The sequence below is a fragment of the Spinacia oleracea genome, chromosome 3 (genome assembly GCF_020520425.1).
Source record: "Spinacia oleracea cultivar Varoflay chromosome 3, BTI_SOV_V1, whole genome shotgun sequence".
In the NCBI taxonomy this organism is placed as follows: Eukaryota; Viridiplantae; Streptophyta; class Magnoliopsida; order Caryophyllales; family Amaranthaceae; genus Spinacia; species Spinacia oleracea.
The window spans coordinates 75,742,967-75,762,840 of NC_079489.1; the positions used below are offsets into that span (position 1 = coordinate 75,742,967).

The 19,874-nt window shown below is 35.8% G+C and overlaps 1 long non-coding RNA gene and 1 pseudogene across 2 annotated transcripts; one reads left to right on the forward strand and one right to left on the reverse strand.

Moving 5' to 3' along the window:
* Positions 1-381: 381 nt before the first annotated feature.
* Positions 382-9,951, reverse strand: LOC110801209 (uncharacterized). Of its 2 annotated transcripts, XR_002536849.2 has the most exons (4): positions 9,716-9,949; positions 6,161-6,231; positions 1,813-2,077; positions 382-1,370 (listed from the first exon to the last, which is right to left on the reverse strand). It is a non-coding gene; the product is annotated as an uncharacterized lncRNA (long non-coding RNA). The 2 variants fall into 2 exon arrangements; XR_008930657.1 differs by lacking the exon at positions 1,813-2,077 and having other exon boundaries at positions 9,716-9,951.
* A 258-nt stretch (positions 9,952-10,209) lies between these two features.
* Positions 10,210-12,530, forward strand: LOC110801221 (protein ENHANCER OF LHP1 1-like; annotated as a pseudogene).
* Positions 12,531-19,874: the final 7,344 nt, after the last annotated feature.

Here is a 19,874-nt window from a genome sequence, read left to right on the forward strand (position 1 = left end):
ATTGTTTTTTTTCTTTGTATTCCCTACACTTACTTACATCATCTTTTTACTACAATAAATAATTCACTCACTACCTCACTTTCATCTTATTTTAATAAATTCAACCCAGTATTCTAAAACTACGTGCCACTCAAAGTGTATCCTTACCTTTATGTTATTGATACTGACATACTCTTCATTGGTACTAAATAAAATGTTGTATTGCGTGATTTGTGTCTAATTTGGTCACGTAACACTTAACATTTAGAAATCCTTAATATAAAGAGTATTTTTGTAAAATCTAAGGTAACAAAACAATCAATCCTCACCAGTCACCAGAGGGGAAGTTTATTAAAATAAAGAGAAAAGAAAAGAAAAAGAAAAAGATTGATAAGCAGCAGGTGCAGAATAGCATCTTTAGCAGCTTTCATCCATATACGAGCAAAGCAAACAACAAATGTAGGCGCATAAACATGTTGGGGGAAAGTTACAAAAAAAAAAAAACAGCAGTAATTCCCTCACGAGCATATATATGTATGGAGTATGTTGTAAGTTGTAACCTTGTCAGTTCTCACATCACAAGTTTGAATCTACTGCTGTCCTGTTCATTGTATCACCAACAAGTAAACTTCATACATTTCTGTTCTCTACAAGCTACTCCATATCAGTAGAATTTCTATGGATGGACCACCTTGGCGAGACGAAGACGAAGACGAACACGAAGACAACCATTCGACTCTGACTGAGCCATATGGAATTTGGATTATATATCAAATACCAAGTAAAATCTAAATTTAAATATAAACTATGAAGCTGCAATGAAGAAGCTATGACTGAGACAAATCTTAAAAGGCCTTAAACCCAATCTCTCTCCCAAGAATCCTTGCCTAACATGGGAAAAATCTGAATTACAAGTTTATTTCTTTCAGATAATGATCCTGGGTCCCCAGGAAAAGGTAGTGACTCCTCAAGAACACTACAGCAGTGTTGTACTGTTGTTACAACATCCACTATTTTCACTACAAGTAAGGTAAGTCGCAAGATCATAAAAAAAACTTCTGCTCAACTGTTTACTCTTAATCTCAGAAACTTTTACATTACTATCAAAGTAATTTGTATTAAAAGAGATATCTTGGTGAAGAACATGTTAAAATCAGTGTCTAAAACTTTATTCATTACACTTTGTTCATTCATCTCATGTAATAGATTTTCCAGAGCATTATGCTTTGTCAAATGTGGTATAGTATTATAGCTGAAATTTGAGACTGACCTTTCTCCAATTTAGAAAATTGCGGCGCATACCTTCACTGAAAAAGAATACGCCCAAGGGGCGTGAAACCCTGTCTGGGTGTGTCCAAGGTAGAAGACCTTTTTTAAGAAGTAAGCTTTTGCTGTCAAAAAAAAAAAGAAGTAAGCTCAACCTGCAGGGAAAAGTTAGCAGCAGAACATTACCCCCCATTCCCCCTTCTTAATTCAATTAGAACTTGGAAGTAAGGAAGAATAACAGATAATTGAAAGATAAATACAACCCCTCATAATCAAAGTTCCCAAAAAAAAGTAGTCCCATTCATTGCAAAGATAGGCAGACAGTGCTTTGGAAATGTTACTTAATTACCACTGAACCAAATTTGATTGATGTAAGACAAAACACAAAAGGAAAGCATTTTTGTAGAGTCCAAAATCAAATAAAACCGATCATTCCAAGCTGATGTAGATTATGTAGTAAGATTATAAGAGATCCCAAACAAATCACATAACCCACAAATATGATATAATGTATCACAGACTCACAGTGATGCATTTACCGTGAATTCACCAGAGGTATAAATTTACCTTAATCCAACCCCTTAATCCTCAAACAGCCAATCACTTTCTACCTCACCAAGTCTCCATCTCTCTAGGACCACTATGGCATCGGAAAGATTAAGTTCAAGACTTCAGCTTCACTGCTCCAAATGCAGCCAGACCATACAAGATTCCAGCTGACTTTACTTCTGATATACTATGCAATGTCCATCAAGGGGTCCCGTGATCTAGTGGTTAAATAGATGGACTCTGAATCCCATAGCCCCAGTTCAAATCTCGGTGGAACCTTCTTCTGCCAAAACTAGCCTTTTTTAGTTAGTCGGTAAAAGAATCAATTCTTTGAATTTGAATTATAATGGATTTAAGTGAAATATCTAGTTAAACAGGTTGGATTCTTAATTAGCAAACTACCATTGCATATTAGTTTCAGGGCCAATTGGGAACCAGATACCATCTCTCTGTTAAGGACTTCCAATACCAGTAAGACGGCTTCCATCAACCCTCCCCCAAAGGCTTCAGGGTAATAATGTTATTGTTGGAGTTTAGGAGTCATTGGATTAGTACAATTATCTTCTTAAGCAACAAAGGTTTTGTCCTGTCTTGTTCCTTTGTCTCTTTATTCTGTTTCTTTTAAATTGAAATCTCTGTTGGCAGTTTATCCTCTAAGACTTATCTAAAAAATAAAAATTAGAAAAAGAAAACACCTTGACATACATGATAGAAAACTCAGCTTCACCATAAACATGAAAGCAAATATATCCATTTGGAATACTAAGCAGTACATCAAATGTCAATAACACTTAGGGAATGTTTGGATTGAGTGTAATGGATTAGGGATAATAAAAGTCAAATCACCTTAATAAAAGAACAATGAAGGTGAATTGAGGTGGTTGCAAGGAGGGTGGTGTGGTAGTATTGTGATAAGAAGTTGTGGTAGTGCTGATGTTGTGAGGAGAAGGGAGGAAGGGGGAAGTTATTACCCCAAATGAGGGTAATAATCACCCTAGTGGAATGGTGGGTAACTATTCCCCCATTTCCTTTTATTTTTTCCTTGCCAAACACTAGCTTGTTCTCTTTGCCAACACTTCATCCCCTCATCATCACCTTCAATTACCTTATTTTTTTTAGTTTGACTTTTATTACTCCTTTAGTGCATTACCCTCAATCCAAGCGTGCCCTTAAGAGAAAATAATGTTAGGATATCATAGATATGGCAATATGGTGGTTCCATGTAAGGATATTGGACTCAAATTCCAATAGCCCAAGTTCAAATCTTGGTGGAACGTTCTTAGGCCTTAGTAAATCTCACAGCCATTTAACTTCTCTTATTTTATGCCTCAGACATCCCCTACTTTATTACTTTTCCAACTTTTGCATTTCAGGGTTAAAATTATATTCTGCTTCATCTAAGTCCAGGCTTTCTTACCAGAGTCTATCCTCTATACGGAGAGACTGCATTGTATATTAAACTCCCCCTCCTCCCTACTGCAAAGAAACTGGAAAAATCAAAACAAAGAAATTATCTTTTTGTCTAGCTTAACCAGGCCAAAGATTATGAAGAGACGTGACGGAAGAACTCTCAATAACCATTGAATGCTTGCCATTTGTGGTTGGAAGAATTACCGAGGGTATGATTTATGAGTTGTACAGCCTATGCCAAAATTGTCTTAGGTATTCTTTGTGGTTATGAATGGACCTTGGAGGCAAGAAACTTCCCTTTGGATTTCATCAAGATTTTCCAGTAACCTCCAAGAGAATCTCACGAAGTGTAAGTTTCTGGCCGTATTCACAGGGAAAACCTTAGATTTTGTTGTCATACATAGTCCCAATAATTGATTGCTTTTCTAATGCAATAAGTGACAGCATAGATAGAGAGTAAGTTTTCTCTCTAAAAGTTCACATCTAGAATGTCCCAGTAGTTGATTGCATACTACCCTAACGCAACATTTGCCAGCATAAATGCGGAGAAACTTAATTCTACAAAAGTTGATCTAGAATATTCCACCAACTTCTAAAAGATCACATAGGCCTTGGCCTTGGCCTTGGTTGAAAATACTGCACAAGATTTAACGAGCACAACAGACGCGTAGACCTTTATCGATGCCTATGTCCTTCAACATCCGGAGGAATACTTTCCAAGTCCGGAGGGATGTAAACACCAACAACATCCAAAAGATTATTCATGTACAATTTGAAAATCTGATTCCAACCACAACTTATTACCAAGCCAAAAATGTGCATAACAAAACTATAATTGACCACCTAATGTGCTACTCGAATGTTCACGTCACAATAGACAGGTTAAGCAAGTTGTACAGCCGACAACACCCCAAGACATCTCGTACGCTTACTATAAAAGAAAAAAATACAAAAGGACAAGTTATTCAATAACAATGTTTATATTATTTCTTTTCTTTTTATTCTGTTCCTTAGTAGTACTTAAGAACTGCTCCGTGAGTTTAGAGCTACTATGTTTATTAAATATTATATATATATAAAGAATAAGTTTGGAACGTGTAGTCTTCTTCTTAGACATATTAGTGTCAAAAAATAATAAAACACCAAGGAAGTTTTAGGTAGCAATATCATTTATCCAACATGGCTTCACAGGAGTATACATGCCAGGAAAAGAAGAGACTAGGAAATCAGGACCAACCATGGGAGCCTGTTGGTTGGAGTTTGACCAGGTCTACCCATTGACTCGCAGATGAGTCCGGGGAAAGTTCCGTTTCCCCCTTGTGCAGAACTAATCTAAATGAGCATATATGTCTTAACATTTGTGGATTATATAAAAATTTCACCCTAGGTAGAGCCTAGCCAGAGGCAATGGTATGGAATGGAATGAAATACTCACAGGATTATTAGACAAAAATGCCCTTAACTCCATAAGTGGTACACTGTATGATTGTACTGATTCTTTCACAAAAGACTGACTGCAGGCCTGCAGGGGCATGTCTCATGTTTGAGTCACAAGAATGATTTTCATTTTCTAGCTAATAGCAAAGCATTACAGACCAACTAGTATTCTTCTGGTGCACACCCCATCAGTCAATGGCATAATTCACCTGGAACAGCTCAAGACCAGAGAACTATTCAGCTCAAAGTGCAATCCAATGTGAAGAGGTTGCTGAATAAGTCTCTAGTTCTCAACACATGTTGTCACACATTATCAAAAATAGCACCTCAACCCTATCAGCACTCCAATGCATAAAATCCTACAGTCCTACTAGAAAAGATATGAATGATGGTTAGGCACAACTTAATGCACATCAGCTCACCACAGTAACTAACTAGATTAAATAATTAAAATGTTTAAACTGTAATAACCTAACACTTTCCTCTTCTCGGTGGCAAAAGTTATTTTGAATAATTTTTACCCTCTCTAATCTTTTTCTTAAATTGCGTGCACATGTGGTGAGTTGCAAGTAAAAAGAAACCGAGTAACTACATAGTCTCATACAAGGAAGGCAGAAAGGTTATAAGCTCAACTATAAAAAAGGAAGTCAGTCGGCCAAGTCAATGAAAACAATTTGGTTAACGAACTTAGAAACAACCGATTCACAAGCATTTCATATAGAGATCTTTGAGAATCAGGAATCATTCACATGGTAATGATTGTCCAAGGCACATTCCTCTCAAAGGTTTTAGAAAAGGAATTAATATTCAATATGCCCACCGGCTGAAATATATAAGTCTCCTCGGAAATGAAGGTGGAGCAAAAGCACAATTTTTCTTTTACAAGTTTACCTCGTGCCCATAGAAAGGATAAGAGATCCAATGACTCAGACTCCAAAAAAATACTCCGTACCACAAGACCAGATAATTAACTATTTTAATGTAATAATTATAGTACTTGGACCAAGTTATGAACTGTAACAAAAAACATTGGATATATATTTTTCAATCACCGCGTGCCTAAATATAATTTCCTAAAGGAAAACTACAGAAACAGCTAACAATCATAAGCAGATAAGTTAATCAGTAAAACTTTACACACCATATCAAATCAATCAAACACTATGATAGTCAAACTCATGTGCTTGTGTTGGAAACGAGTTTGTGTCCAAGTGTCAGGCAACTCGGACTCAACAACTTTATGAAATTTGAAATATCATTTGGGATTGTGAGTATCTGACAGACTGACACGAGTACTTGAGGTGAAATAAAGAGTTTGAGTAAGATAGATCAATGAGGTACTATTTACTCAATGTGGCAGTAGCCACAGTACAACTTCCTGCCTGCATATTATTATATCTTCATAAAAATGAATACTGAAAAGTAGGAATTAACTAAAAGAAATTAAAGCCATCTACATTTAGTGATAAACACCCTACTCATCACATAATTAGAGCAGCCAAAAGCATTTCTCAGTCACCTTTGAATAAATGAGCAGTTCAGCACATCACCACTTAGAAAGAAAACCTTATTCTTTTGCTTCCAAAGATTCTGTTGGAGAAAGAAAAAGGTGAGAAACTCCATATGATCAATGAAGATATTAAGTCTTTTAAAACAAAAACAAAATTACGCTGTTGATGACTGTCTCACATATGATTACATAGAAATTTACATATAATTTTCAAAATAAGCCTACTATTTGTTAGGAAAATTTACATGCATGATGAAGAAGATGATGGTGCAAAACTCGCTTGCTTATAACTTGCATACAAATTCATTGAAGCTATTAGAGCAGCTCAACTATTTACTGTGATGTTCTATTGAAACCGGCAAGGGGTATATGCATTGAAGGAGGGCGTTCAATGGCCACACCAATCATTATTACCAGATATTAAAATCATCAGAATTGATAGATATTTTTCAACATTAAGTGAAACTATAATTGGAGAAAAATATTGGGTTTTAGGCATGGAGAAAGAGATATTGGTAAATAACCCTTAATATTGCATTTGTGTGTAAAACAGCTTATAATTTGGATAAAAAAAACAAGCTAAAGCAACTTATATACAGGTTTGGAGGAAATATTCTGCTAAATGAGAACGTCTAATCATTATCATTATCATTATCATTACCCCCATTGCCTCAAAGAGGCTCCCAACAAGAAGCGGGGTAAGGGGGAAAAATGAGAATGTCTAATTCGACAAAAAAATCAAGCAACTAAGAATTCAAGAAGGAACTGTCTTCAAAGACCAAAAGACAGAATATTACTTGAGACATTCGACTTTTACACAGATTACAGAAATAGTAGTAAATGTGGTGTCAAGATAGAAGAAATATGACTATTATCATCCATCGTGCCTGAGATAAAAGGCCACACTAAGAGGTTAGACTTAACTCTCTCGGTAAGGTACATAGTAGTATAATCTAAAAAATTAAACAAATCTTCATCAAACAGATTGATTTCAATAAACCCATTCAATCTGCCAACCAATCCCTAATGCCCGAGTCGAGGTAGGAGGAAGATTGAAAATTTGAAAGTATACCCGACAGTTCAACACATCAATCTACCAAACCAGCAGTGTATAGGCACATAAGGATCTATTCTATTCATAATAGCAAATATAGTGTAATCTTTGCCCATCAAGAGTCAGAAACCAAACTGTGCTACAGAAATACAGCACTAGCGTCAAGCAAATAGATCGACGGTCTCTATGAAAAACTTAATCTGAAACTGAAAATAGTTAATGTTAGGGTGCGTTCTATTCACCTGATTTTCGCTTATTTTTCCTGAATTTATCTTATCTGAACTTAACTGAACTTATCTATACTTATCTGAACTTATTAAAACTTATTTTAGTTATAAATTGTACTTGGGAACCTTTATTTTTCCTGAACTTATCTTATCTGAACTTAACTGAGCTTATTTTCCTAAAGTAAGTGGAAATAAGGTGAACCTTAATGATCCTAATTGGGGGAACATACAAGAGGTGGGCTAAGTACAACAAACAAAATTCCAAATACAACGATGGGAATTCCTCATTTTCCCTTTTTATTACTTCATCAACCCACTCCTCCACCCCACCCACCACCCTTCCTCTGTTCTTCCCATTTTCATACGGGGAGTCGTCCAAGAGGATAGTCCCTCTAATTCCACAAATCAACGAGGGAACTTTGTCTTTCTTTCAAGCTAGGTCACCAAGAATTTTGAATTCAGTCTCGGCCAGCTCGCAAGTAAGCAAGTTAGATAGGATTATTATAACCGTAATGTGTGGTTGAGGAGATAGTGAGAGTAGTGGTAAGGGAGAGAGAGACAAGGGTGGAGTAGACGAGTATAGGGCTAGGCCAGTGGCCTAAAACTTAGAGGGTAGTTTGGAAAGGGAATGGAAAAAAGTTCCATTTATTTTCTGTGTTCAACCTTTTTATTTGCTACATCTAGTACTTGAACAAACAAAAAAAGCTTTTATATATGAAGGGCATCCTTTGAACTTTAAACTATAAACAAGAATAAGACACTATAAACCCGTGTTCATACAAAGAAAGAGAAATCTCATTGACAAGATATAGTAGTACCTCAATGACAAGCTGAAGTTACTCGAACTAGGAACTCAGCTTATAAGGATCAAAGTGTATCCTTACGGTGGAAATGAAAGCATTCCGCCAATGTAATTTGGTCTAATTTGAAAGAATCCACTATGTCTTCACATAATGTGGTAAGTGATAACTAAAGATCACATTGAACTATCAATAATTTCATACTAAAAGAACCTGCCCCTGGAAATACGAGACAACGCTTCTTCTTTCTTACAGTAACCGCCTTAATTGTGAGACATGGGAGCATTCGTCCAAAATCATGCAATAACCCCCTCCGCCCCGAGGGGTATCGCAATATGGATTATACACCCGGGTACACGGTGTTCATTGTGCACCCTGTTGAACATTTATTGAAAATCTAATGAACATTGAGAATTATTTCAATGTTCATGTACTAGTGAAATATTTAAACTATATGTTCTATGGATTTGAACTATATGTTCATTTGCTATATGTTCTTTGGGTATGAACAATATGTTCTTTGTATTTGAACTATATGTTCATTTAAGTATGAACAATATGTTCTTTGTATTTGACCTATATGTTCATTTAAAAACAGGATGCACAGTGAGCATTGTGCACCCGAGTGTATAAACCATATTGAGGGGTATAAAGAGAATAATAAAATGAATTCCGCAATCAACCATGGTTGATCCAATCTATACTAATATATTAAAAGACGTTTTGAAAAACGTATACGTGTCACGTAGACCTCTCCTTATTACGCCACGTCACAACTAATTAGCATCATGACATGTCATTACAACCAAAAAACATCTAATAAGGATCGAACACAAGACCTCTTTGTTAAAAGTTACACTTCTTACCATCTTAACCAACTACAACTTATGTAATATCTTTCTATATAAGCAAATATATTCTTTTTACAATAACCAATACATTGAATAAAAGTGAATGCAAAAAAGGGAATGATTATTTAATTTATAAATGTACAGTTATTACTTTGAAGAAAAGGATCCGGCTTTGTTTAGATTTTTAGATGTGGGGTTTTAGATCTGGGAGGTTGTTGATCGGCCACTGTTCTTATGTGACCACCGTAATTTGATGATGACACCATATCTACGTGCACATAATTAAAAAAAAAACCCGAATAAAAGTCAAAACCCGGGGCAACGCCCGGGCTACACACTAGTTTCATGATTAAATCCAGAGCACTACCCAATTTTTCTCTCTAAAATAATCAGAAAGAACCAAATCAACCAATTACATACATTTAATCAAAGACAACCACAATGAACTACTATTGATTACTCTCTACTGCACATACACTGAAACGAACCCCAAATAAATAAATGAAGTCTATGATAGTATTTGAGCAACAATATTTGGCATTAAATAAAATTTGGAGTGACAACAAGAAACGCTAATTGACTGCATTAATTGGAAAAGCTCAAAAATGAATAAAACTTCAGGAGAAAGTTACCTGGCCGAAAATTCGCCGGGATTCTGCCGTCACAGTTGCCGCCAGCGAAAAAGCTGCTGACCCGGTGTCAAAGTGATCAGAGAGTATCGGCTATCAGAGAAATGAACTGGAAATAAAAGAAAAAGAGGGATTGGGCTTTTCGTTGACTAACACGGTTACCAAATAATCACATTTGGATTGGTGAGTTGGTGGACATTAGAGCCTCAGAGGCCCAAGCCAAACGAGCGTAGATTTTATTAAGATAAATCAAGCTCCATCAAAGTGTTCAGGCTTTGGGATAAACAATTCATACGAACACGCTTCGAGTCAATAAGGACCTCTCATCTCGTTACAAGATGGGTTGTCGTGTTGCCCGTTCAGCTTACATGAATACACATAAATAACTCAAATGAGTTACTAATTCTACCAATATCTCTACCCTTTAAAAAGCCAAAAGATGGCAAATAACTTTTTTATTATTACCCACAACACCCCTCAAAATCTTCATAAAAAAAATGACATTTCTATTTCTCTTAACAACAGTGTGCCGACTAAAATGCCCTTACTGCTCCAATTGTTCAAGTAATTCCTCCACCCTTCTTCTTCTTCATGATGACTCCCTTCTCCACCTTCATTTCTCCCTCGCCGTGATTCGTCTTTCTCTCTCCTCTCAATCAATTCATTCAGGTTTCTGCAATAGGGCTTCTTCTTTTCCACCTTCTACCCTCTTTGGTCTTTCTTTTCCCGATTTAATGGTGTTTTTTTTTTATTTGAAGGATACCTTATAAGATTATTTCTGATAGCAAGTCGATGGAGAGTCGTTAGACATGTGGAAGGAGACGGATCTTCCATTTGGGTAAGAGAATCTGGGTGCGAATTTCATATTATGATCGAATTTCAACTATATTTCGCTCATAATTTAGTATGTAGTATGTGGTGATTGAAATCTGGTATGTCAATTTTGTAGTTGGACCTTTATTTTTACTGATATCTAGGTTTAGGGTATAGATTGGGGTTGTTCTTGTGTGATCGAATTTCAACTTAATTTTGCTCATGATTCAGAATGTAGTATGTGGTGATTGAAATCTGGTATGTCAATTGTAGTTTCACCTTCGATTTTAATGATTTCTAGGTTTAGGGTTTAGATTGAGGTTGTTCTTGTTTAGCCTTTCCTTTCAAATTTTTGATCTAAAATGAACTCTGGGTTTAGGGTTTAGGGTTTAGATTGAGATTGTTCTTGTTTAGCCTTTCCTTTCAAAATTCCGATCTAATTATGGGTGCTTAGTATAATGTAGGAGTGTTTGGGTTCTATATCGACGTGCGTATAGTATGATCCCTCATAGTGTTTGGGTGCAGACAACTCATTTCATCTCCCTTGATTCATTTATTGGTCGTCGGACTAACATCTACTTGATTGGTCCTCCGTTTATATCCAATCTTTCTTTTGCGGTGATGTTGTGTTTGATATCTTCCCTTGTATCAATAAGTTGTGACTACCATTGATTGATTTTTAAGTACTCCTGGTTATTCCCTATATTTCAAACATTAATATGACTTGGGTTTGTGCAAGTACAATTAGTTACTTGCCTTGTGATTGATACGAGGTTTCAAACATTAATATGACTTGAGTTTCAAACATTAATATGACTTGGGTTTCAAACAGTAATACGATGATGTTGTTGTGATTGATATCTTCCCCTGTAGCATGGATAATAAATATTTAGTTACTTGCTTAATCAGAGTTTCTTTTGATTTGTCAGGTGAGGAGTTTCAGAACAATATTACTAGATTCACGTTGCCTATACGCACCTTTACTCTTAACAAATTAGGAAGTTTGTTGGTAGTTGTTGGTGATGACGAGGGCATCAAACTCATCAACACTGTAGTTTGTAGATGCTACAATATCAAGAGTTCTTAAAGGGGATAAAGGGCCCGTCATTAGCTTGTCTTTTGATCCTAATAACGAATACTTGGCTTCTCTTGATACTAAGGGGACGATGATATTTTGGGAACTTATATCTGAAAGTATGTTGCATACTCTCAAAGGAGTGCTCTTGATACAAGTTCTGAGATGTCCATTATGAATGGGTTTAGATGGAGTCCTGATGGCGAATTATTATCAGTTCCACGTCTGAAAAAGTATGTGGTAATGTATGATAGAGATACAACTGAAAAGGTATCTATATTGAGTGGTGATCATATCAAACCTATTTGTTTCTTGTCCTGGTCACCTAATGGAAAGTATCTAACTACATCTGCTTTAGATAACCAAGTGTAATATGGGATTTTGCAAAGAAACAAGACATTGACCGAAAAAAGTTTGATGAGAGGATATGCCGTATGGCTTGGAAACCAACTACCAATTCGTTAGCTGTTATTGATGTCATGGGAAAATATGGTATTTGGGAGTCTATAATTCCTTCGTCAATGAAATATCCAACATAAGATATTCCCACCTTACACTCAAAGAACAGTAATGGAATTTTCTCATTTGACGAGCAAGAGGAGCAAGAGCGAAGTATATCTACCAGTTTTAGTGATTTTGGTGAAGACACATTTGGAAAATCAGTGTCACACCAGGAAAATATTACTAAATTCATCTTTGTCGGAAGAAAATGTTGACGAAGAATTGAATAAGTCTACAAGATCTGAATCACTTAAAACGCCTGCTAAGGTTCACAACGAAAGTTGGGAGGGTGGAGATGAAGCCAAAATCCACGATTTCCCAAAAAGGTTTAAAAAAAAAAATACAAGAGTCATATCAGCTGGTGCAACTCCTGTGTAGCCAGGAACAAAATGCTTTATCTGTTATAACATGCTTGGAAGCATAACCTGAAGGAAATAATGCCCTTGGTCCAAGTATGCATTCTATGTTAAGTCTAATAAATGCGGTTCAGTATTAATTAACAAGTTAATAATTCAGTGAGATCAAGTGAGCTGAATGCCTAGCTAGAGGCCGCTTCAGTTCAAGTGGAATTAATGATATTAATCCACATCTTACTCTTGACTGAACCCGTAGGGTCACACAAATAGTACGTAAACGGATCAAGTATTTAATGGCATTAAATACTCTATCTATGGATATTCGGAATCGACGGATCTTGGTTTCAGTGGGAGCTGAGATCGTCACAGGCAAGAAATGAATACTCCGGAAACGATGATATTGCCGGAAACGGAAATATGGATCGTATCGGAAATATAAATATTATCCAAGTCGTAGATGTTGCCGGAAACGGAAACATGGTACGTATCGGAAAATATTATCGGAAATGGAAATATTGGCGGAATCGGAAATATTGCCGGAAACGGAAATATTGTCAGAATCGGAAATATTATCGGAATCGGAAAATAATTCCGGAAACGGAAATATTAAATATTTGTTCGAAACGGAAATTGATTCCAGAATCGGAAATATTAAATATTGTTCGTATCGGAAATGAATTCCGGAACCGGGAATTTAACCGGAAGCGTATCGTACGAATAAGCATCGGACGAGGCCTGTCGGACGAGGGCCCAGCACGAAGCCAGGCCATCGCCCAGCAAGCCAAGCGCGCCACACGAACAGCCAAGGCCACGCCAGGCCCAACGCAAGGCCAGGCCCAGCAGGCCATGGCAGCGCGCGCAGCAATGGGCTGCGAGCATTGCTGCAGCTCGCGTGGGCTTGTAGCTCACGTGGGTCGAGCGGCCGTGTGGGTTGTGCGCGGGCATGGCCTACACGCTTGCGGGTCATGCTCGTGTAGAGTTTGTGTTCACATACGAAACCTAAAGAGTATAGGATTTGTTTAATGATTAAAATTCCTAATCCTAAAAGATAAATTAATTAAATAAGAATTCTACTAGGATTCTAATTTAATTAATTCGTATCCTAGTAGGATTCGATTACTTATTCCATGGTCTATAAATATGAGTTAAGGGCTCATAATTTAGATCGAGTATTCAAGTATTCAAAGTGATTTTTGAGAGCAAAAATTCAGTCATATAACTGCCTACAATAGCCGAAAATTCTAAGTACCTTAAGGGCGATCCTAGTTGGTCAAGCTTAAGGCGGATCCGGACGTGCTGTAGACTATCTACGGAGGGACGACACTTGGAGTCCTAAAGACTTGTTCTTGTTCGGTTCGGGCGCAGCTAGTGAGGGCACGCAACAAAGCGTATGCATCTAAACTATGCTAAATGATTATGTGTAAATAATATGCTTTCCTGGCTTTATGGTTTTTCCGCATGATTTATGTTTTGTCATATGAATCATTACCTAACAGTGGTATCACGAGCCTCTTATTATTTTCATAATCTAAATTGCATGAACATGGTTAAATATTACAAATTTGCAAGAATTAAAAGGGGTGATTAATTTTCGTAATTGTTAATTAATTGCAAATTGCGTTTATTTAATTATACGTACGCAGTTTTTCGGCAGTTTCTTCGTTACTCATCCAAATCGAGTGATTTTTGTGTCAATTCCGTATGTAAAAGGCATTCTAAAATTTTGCCAAAAAAGTACTTTTCGGCCGAACCCAGAATTCTCAAATTCGAAGCCTAACTATGACTTTTCGGAGGTTTTAGTTTTTCGAATGCAAAATTTCGTAAATTTAAGATGTTAAATTAAATATTTGCGATTCTTGTTGATAAATCTTGAATTTTTGATTGACCTACTGTATATGTTTAACAAGTTTGAATGCCTAGCCTTGTTAATTATGCAATCTAATTTGTAATTATGATTAATTTGTTGAAAATTGGAATAATTTAGAATTAATTTGATTTTCATAATTAGTTATAATTTAATTAGATACCTATGATTAAAAACCACCATAAAAATTGTAAATTTATGTTAAATTTTAATTTTTATGACCTAGACTTGAATCCATGTTAATCGGAAATCAATTAAATAATAAATTTTCGATTTTTTCGCCCTAAAATTATGAAATTAATATTATTTATTAATTTGTCATTAATTTTGAATATAAATTTTAAATTTTTATGCGATTCGCTCATATAACTTGCACGCACAAAGCAATGGACGCTACGTGTTACCCTTAAGGGGTGTTGTATAGTGCGGGCATGCGACGACGAGCGAGGGAGCTCGTCGCCCATGCGGTACGAATGCAGCGAGCAAGGGCATGGTGCACGAGCACAAGGCAGTAGCCCTGCCTTGTGTCGTGGGCTGTGAGCAATGGGCGTGTGGGCAGGGGCGAGAGCAAGGCACGAGCAGTCGCGTGTGGGCAGCAAGCGTGCTGCGCCACAGCGCGCACTGCCTCGCGCAAGCATGCGGAGCCTCGCGCGCAGCGAGCGCAAGCTCGCGTGCCACGAGCGCTACGCACAGCGTCGATGGCTCGCGCGCAGCGAGCGCCAGCTCACATACTGCTGCCTCGTGCGATGAGCGCAAGCTCGCGTGCGAGAAAGGCAGGCGCGCAGCGAGCGATGGCTCGCATGGATCGAGCGCTGGCAAGCGAGCGCAGCGAGCGATGGCTCGCGTGCATCAAGCGCTGGCGCGCGCAGCAAGCAACAGCTCGCGTGTTCGATTGATGCCTTGCGATGGTGAGCAACAGCGATGCGACGCAGCGCATGGGCTGCGCGCACATGGCCAGCGATGGCTGTGTGCGTGTGGCCCAAGGGCGTGCGTTGCGTGGGATTGTTGCGTTGCGATTAGATCGTTTTGAAATTTTAATTTGAAATTTTCAGTTTACGTAATTTTAATTAATTTTAAAATTAATAATTTAAATTATTTTCTTGGATTTTAATTTTGAATATTGTAATTATAATAAATTTTATTTATTCTAATTATTTTACTAAAATTAAAATCATGAATTAATTTAAATACGACTGAAATTAAATTAAATTTTTGGATTCAATTATAAATTTATATGAGCTTTAAATTTTAATTAAATTTGTATGTTTCCGGTTTGACTAGAAATACAGTTTTATGTTTAAAATTAGTAAAGCATATGAATCTATTGGTTTAAGTGGGAGCCCTTTTTTAGTCATAAACTCTTGATTAGGTCTACAAATCCTTAAGGTTAAAACAACTTGATTAGAATTAATAAGGACTGAATAATTTGTAGATTATTGGTGCCCTTGATTAATTGCTGCAAATGTTTATGTGATGCATAATGTGTTTTACTAACCAGCTATGTGGGCCATTCATGATAATGAATGGGTGAATGGTATATATTGTATATGTACTGTTTTGCAGGTTATGAAGTGACTAGTATGGCCCAAATAGGATAGAAAATATGGTCTGCGTACCATTAATTTGAATGTAATTGGTCTAAAGTACCAAAGTTGTTTTTCAATTCAAATATGGTCTGCGTACCATCAAATAGTTGTAATTAGTTTTAATTATAGCTTATCCTATTTGAAGAAAATGGTGCCTCCCACGGAGATTTTCAAGACGGACTTTGAAGTTAAAACTTCAAGATGAAGTCAGGCCATACTAGATCACATTTATCTTATGCATGCTTTAAGTTATTTATTGCTTTAAATATGTCTTAAATATGCATGAGATCAAAGCTTGATTATGTTGCATGATTAAGGATTTTAGTTCACTTAAAATCTAACCAACATAGTAAGAGCCTTAAGTTCTAAACTTAAAAATTGAGTTAAAAGGTGCCATGCCAAAATATACACTTGCTTGGATATCCTTTACATCAATCTAGTAATAGTTTTCGCTCAGCGAGGTGTTACTTATTGGTCCTAAAGGGGCAAGGTACACAAATAATTGTGAGTACATGTTAGTTTTGGTGAAACTCAACGATATAAGTAAGGAGTCCTTTTATGTCGTGGCAAAATCGATAGGTTTACCTAATAAGTTCTTAGACGTACCTATCAACCAAGAATAGTTTCTAGACTATTAGCAAAAGGCTTTTGCTTACCTAAGATGTTTTAGGATTAAGTCGACAAACTGTGCTTAATTCTTCAATGATTTTAGGATCTTGGAATCATTTTATTCACACCTGCCGGAACAATAAATTCGAATAAAATGCTAATAACTTGTTTAAATTGCATGATTGCTTTTCAAGTTATTACTCATGATAAATGTTTAGACTTTGCATGCTTCAATGTATGTTTTAATTATTGTTTATAATTAAATATCTTGCACTGCAATAAATCCTTTTAGAAAGGTAACAGTAAATTTCCTCGATTGGTAGTGAATCCAAGAACGATTCACGGAAATGAGAGAAAATGAGCAATTTAAAATGTACGTTTCTTATATCGACTTTTATGGTTGTTTTCGAATATCAAAATCGAATGGCAAACCAATTGGTGCTTTTGAATTCAAAATACAATGTAGTTGAGATCATAAAGCATTGAGTTTAAACGCTCAGCCTTACCAATGGTTAACAACCTAATATCTTTGTCCATTTAATTCTCGAATGAGTCTAGTCCCTAGACAGTCGAATAAGATTGATGCTTAGAGAACTTTAGAAGCTTCTGGTAAGATCATCTAGTTGAAACAGAATATTCAACATAAATAAAATGGTAAGAACTCTGTTGGAATGACATCGGACATGTCTAACAAAGTATAAAAGTCAACAATATAGAATTCAATTCTTAAGACTATAAGAAAGGGTACAAGAAATAGGAAAACAAGGAACAAATGAAAGGAATTTACGATTCCGTTTCTACCTATAAGTTTATGTTTAAAGAGAAGTGACCTAGCAATCAAACTTCCTTGGTATCTTATGCCGCTTGAGGTTCTTACTTCGGTAATAACTCAAACAATGGAAGCTAGGCTACACTAATGACCTACAAGTGGGAAATGAAGCATGGCAATGCTACATTAGTTGTAGGGTCATCTAGTTTGTTTTAAGTCCTTTCAAAGGCTGGAACTTAATGGATATTTTGTTCCATAATCAGCATACCTAAATTTCTGTTTCAAACACAGAAAGACTCACATTCAGAAGAACAAAAACAATGTTTGTTTGTTTATTTGAATGAAATGGTCATTAACGGGTTGAGTCAATATGCTTGATTAAAACAAACAACTCTTTAAAAATAAAAACTTTACTAGGTTCAAATCAAACCCTTGATTTGAGTTCCACTAATCTTTGGCATTGTTGCTTAGACCATATCAACAAGTTAACATTCAAAAGCTCTATTTTAATGGACTTTTGAAAGTTCATTGATTTCTAGATCAATTTAAGACGACTAGTCTTACTTGTTGAAAGTAACAAAAGATATGAACTATTGTTAGAACGCCTAGACAATAGAGTTCAAAGCTAAAGAAAGATTTTATGACTTTATTATTTCACATGGATTTGAGTGAATATAGATTTATTGACTCAAATGTGATATAAGTTGAATCAGTTTGGGTAGTTCCAAGATTCAGAAGTATAAAATCCACTTGGCAAGAAATCATAAAGATCTAGGTTAGATCATGTTGATGATTACTTGAGACCAAATATGATCATCAATGGTTGTGTGTTGTAATTTCACAATCTAGGTCCATAAGATATGGCATATCTTAGTTGGAATAATCGAAGTCAATTAGTACTTGATTCGATTAATGATGAATCATAAGGACTTTTCCTATAATTTCTAAAACAAAATGCTCAACTACCACCAAACTAAACCAAATTCGTCAAAGCTATTGAAAAGTAATTTCAGAATAACTTTTCATAAAATATATCTAGAGAGTTGCAAAACTCAGTGGGAGCTTAGTGTTTGTCATTCGACAAACTAAGGCCCAAGTATAGATATATGTTTCATTGTGATTTATTCAAATGAGACACAAGGGTATTGTTTCTACCACGAATTTTTGAGAACATAATGTTTGTTTGCTCGAAATAATGTCCTTTTGGAGATTCGTTTCCAAAATGAAAAGTGGGAGAAAATAGACCTCGAAAGTTTTCGAGGCGAACAACAAACATAAACGGACATTCCGGAGGATTTTCGAAGTTCTTTAGAAAATCCGAACACGTATTCTTCAAGGACTTTAGAAGTGGCTTTAAAGAATAGACTTCTCTTAGAAGACTTTACAAGTGCTTCAAGGAGAACAGAATATTCAAAGGACTTTCAAGTGGCTATTGATATTCTGTTGTTTGATGTTCAATACCCAAGTAGGCATAGAGTTCAAATCACTGAAACTATGAGATTCTTCTATAGTGAATAAACATGGAGTTCAGGTCCCTGAAACTATGCAATTCTTCTATTAGATAGTGAAGAAACCTACAACTTGCAGTCAAACTATTATCATGTAGATTAATGAGTTTGTGACCTGTAAGAAAGCTATGACGAAACCCAGATTCCCTAAAATGGTTAGAGGCCATATATAGACTCAAATGTTTTAAATGGTTAGAGGCCATAAAACATACTCAATGTTTTGATGATAAAATTGAAAATTTGTTGATTTGCAAGAATAGTCTCACACCTATTGGTTGCAAATTTGTTTTAAGGATAAAAACCATCAAACATGAAATTGTGTTCACACACAAAGCTAGTTTAGTTGCTAAAGGTTACAAGCAAATTCACGATGTGGATTGTGTTGAAACCTCATGCAAAATCGTAATGCTTAAGTCTATAATTCAAGCAATGATTGCATATTGGTACATATGGCAATTGGATGACAAAACATCTTCCTCAGTCAAATGTTGGAAGAAACTATGTACATGGTATGTCATAGGATTTGTGGATCCGAATAAATGCTTGAAAAGAAAAGCTAGTTTATAAAATCTAAGTACAGATTTAAGCAAGCAATTGGGAATTATGACTATATTTTAGTGAAGCTAATAAGTATTTTAGTTTCATAAAATGTACATGATTCTTATAGATATATAAGAAGTTTAGTGGGAGTACATAAAACTTAATTGGTCCTATGTGTATCACACACATATCTCTCTATTGTGAAATAACATTCAAATGCTAATGACTTAGATTAGAAATTATTCATCAATGATGGACCAAGGCGAAACTTAGTACATACTGGGTATTAAGATCTATTTACAAAGATCTTATAATATTGTTTTAGATTAAGTAATGGCATTTACTAAATCAAACACGAAAGACTCCATTGGAGATATTCGACCCATATGAATAAATCTAAGTAATGAATGTTTGAACTATGTATAAGCATTTACTAAGTTAAACATCAAAGGATCCAAGTGAGATTCTTAAACCTATATTATATGTCAACACATTTAGCTGGATTCAGTATCTACTGAAACTAGAATAAGCTAAAGTTACA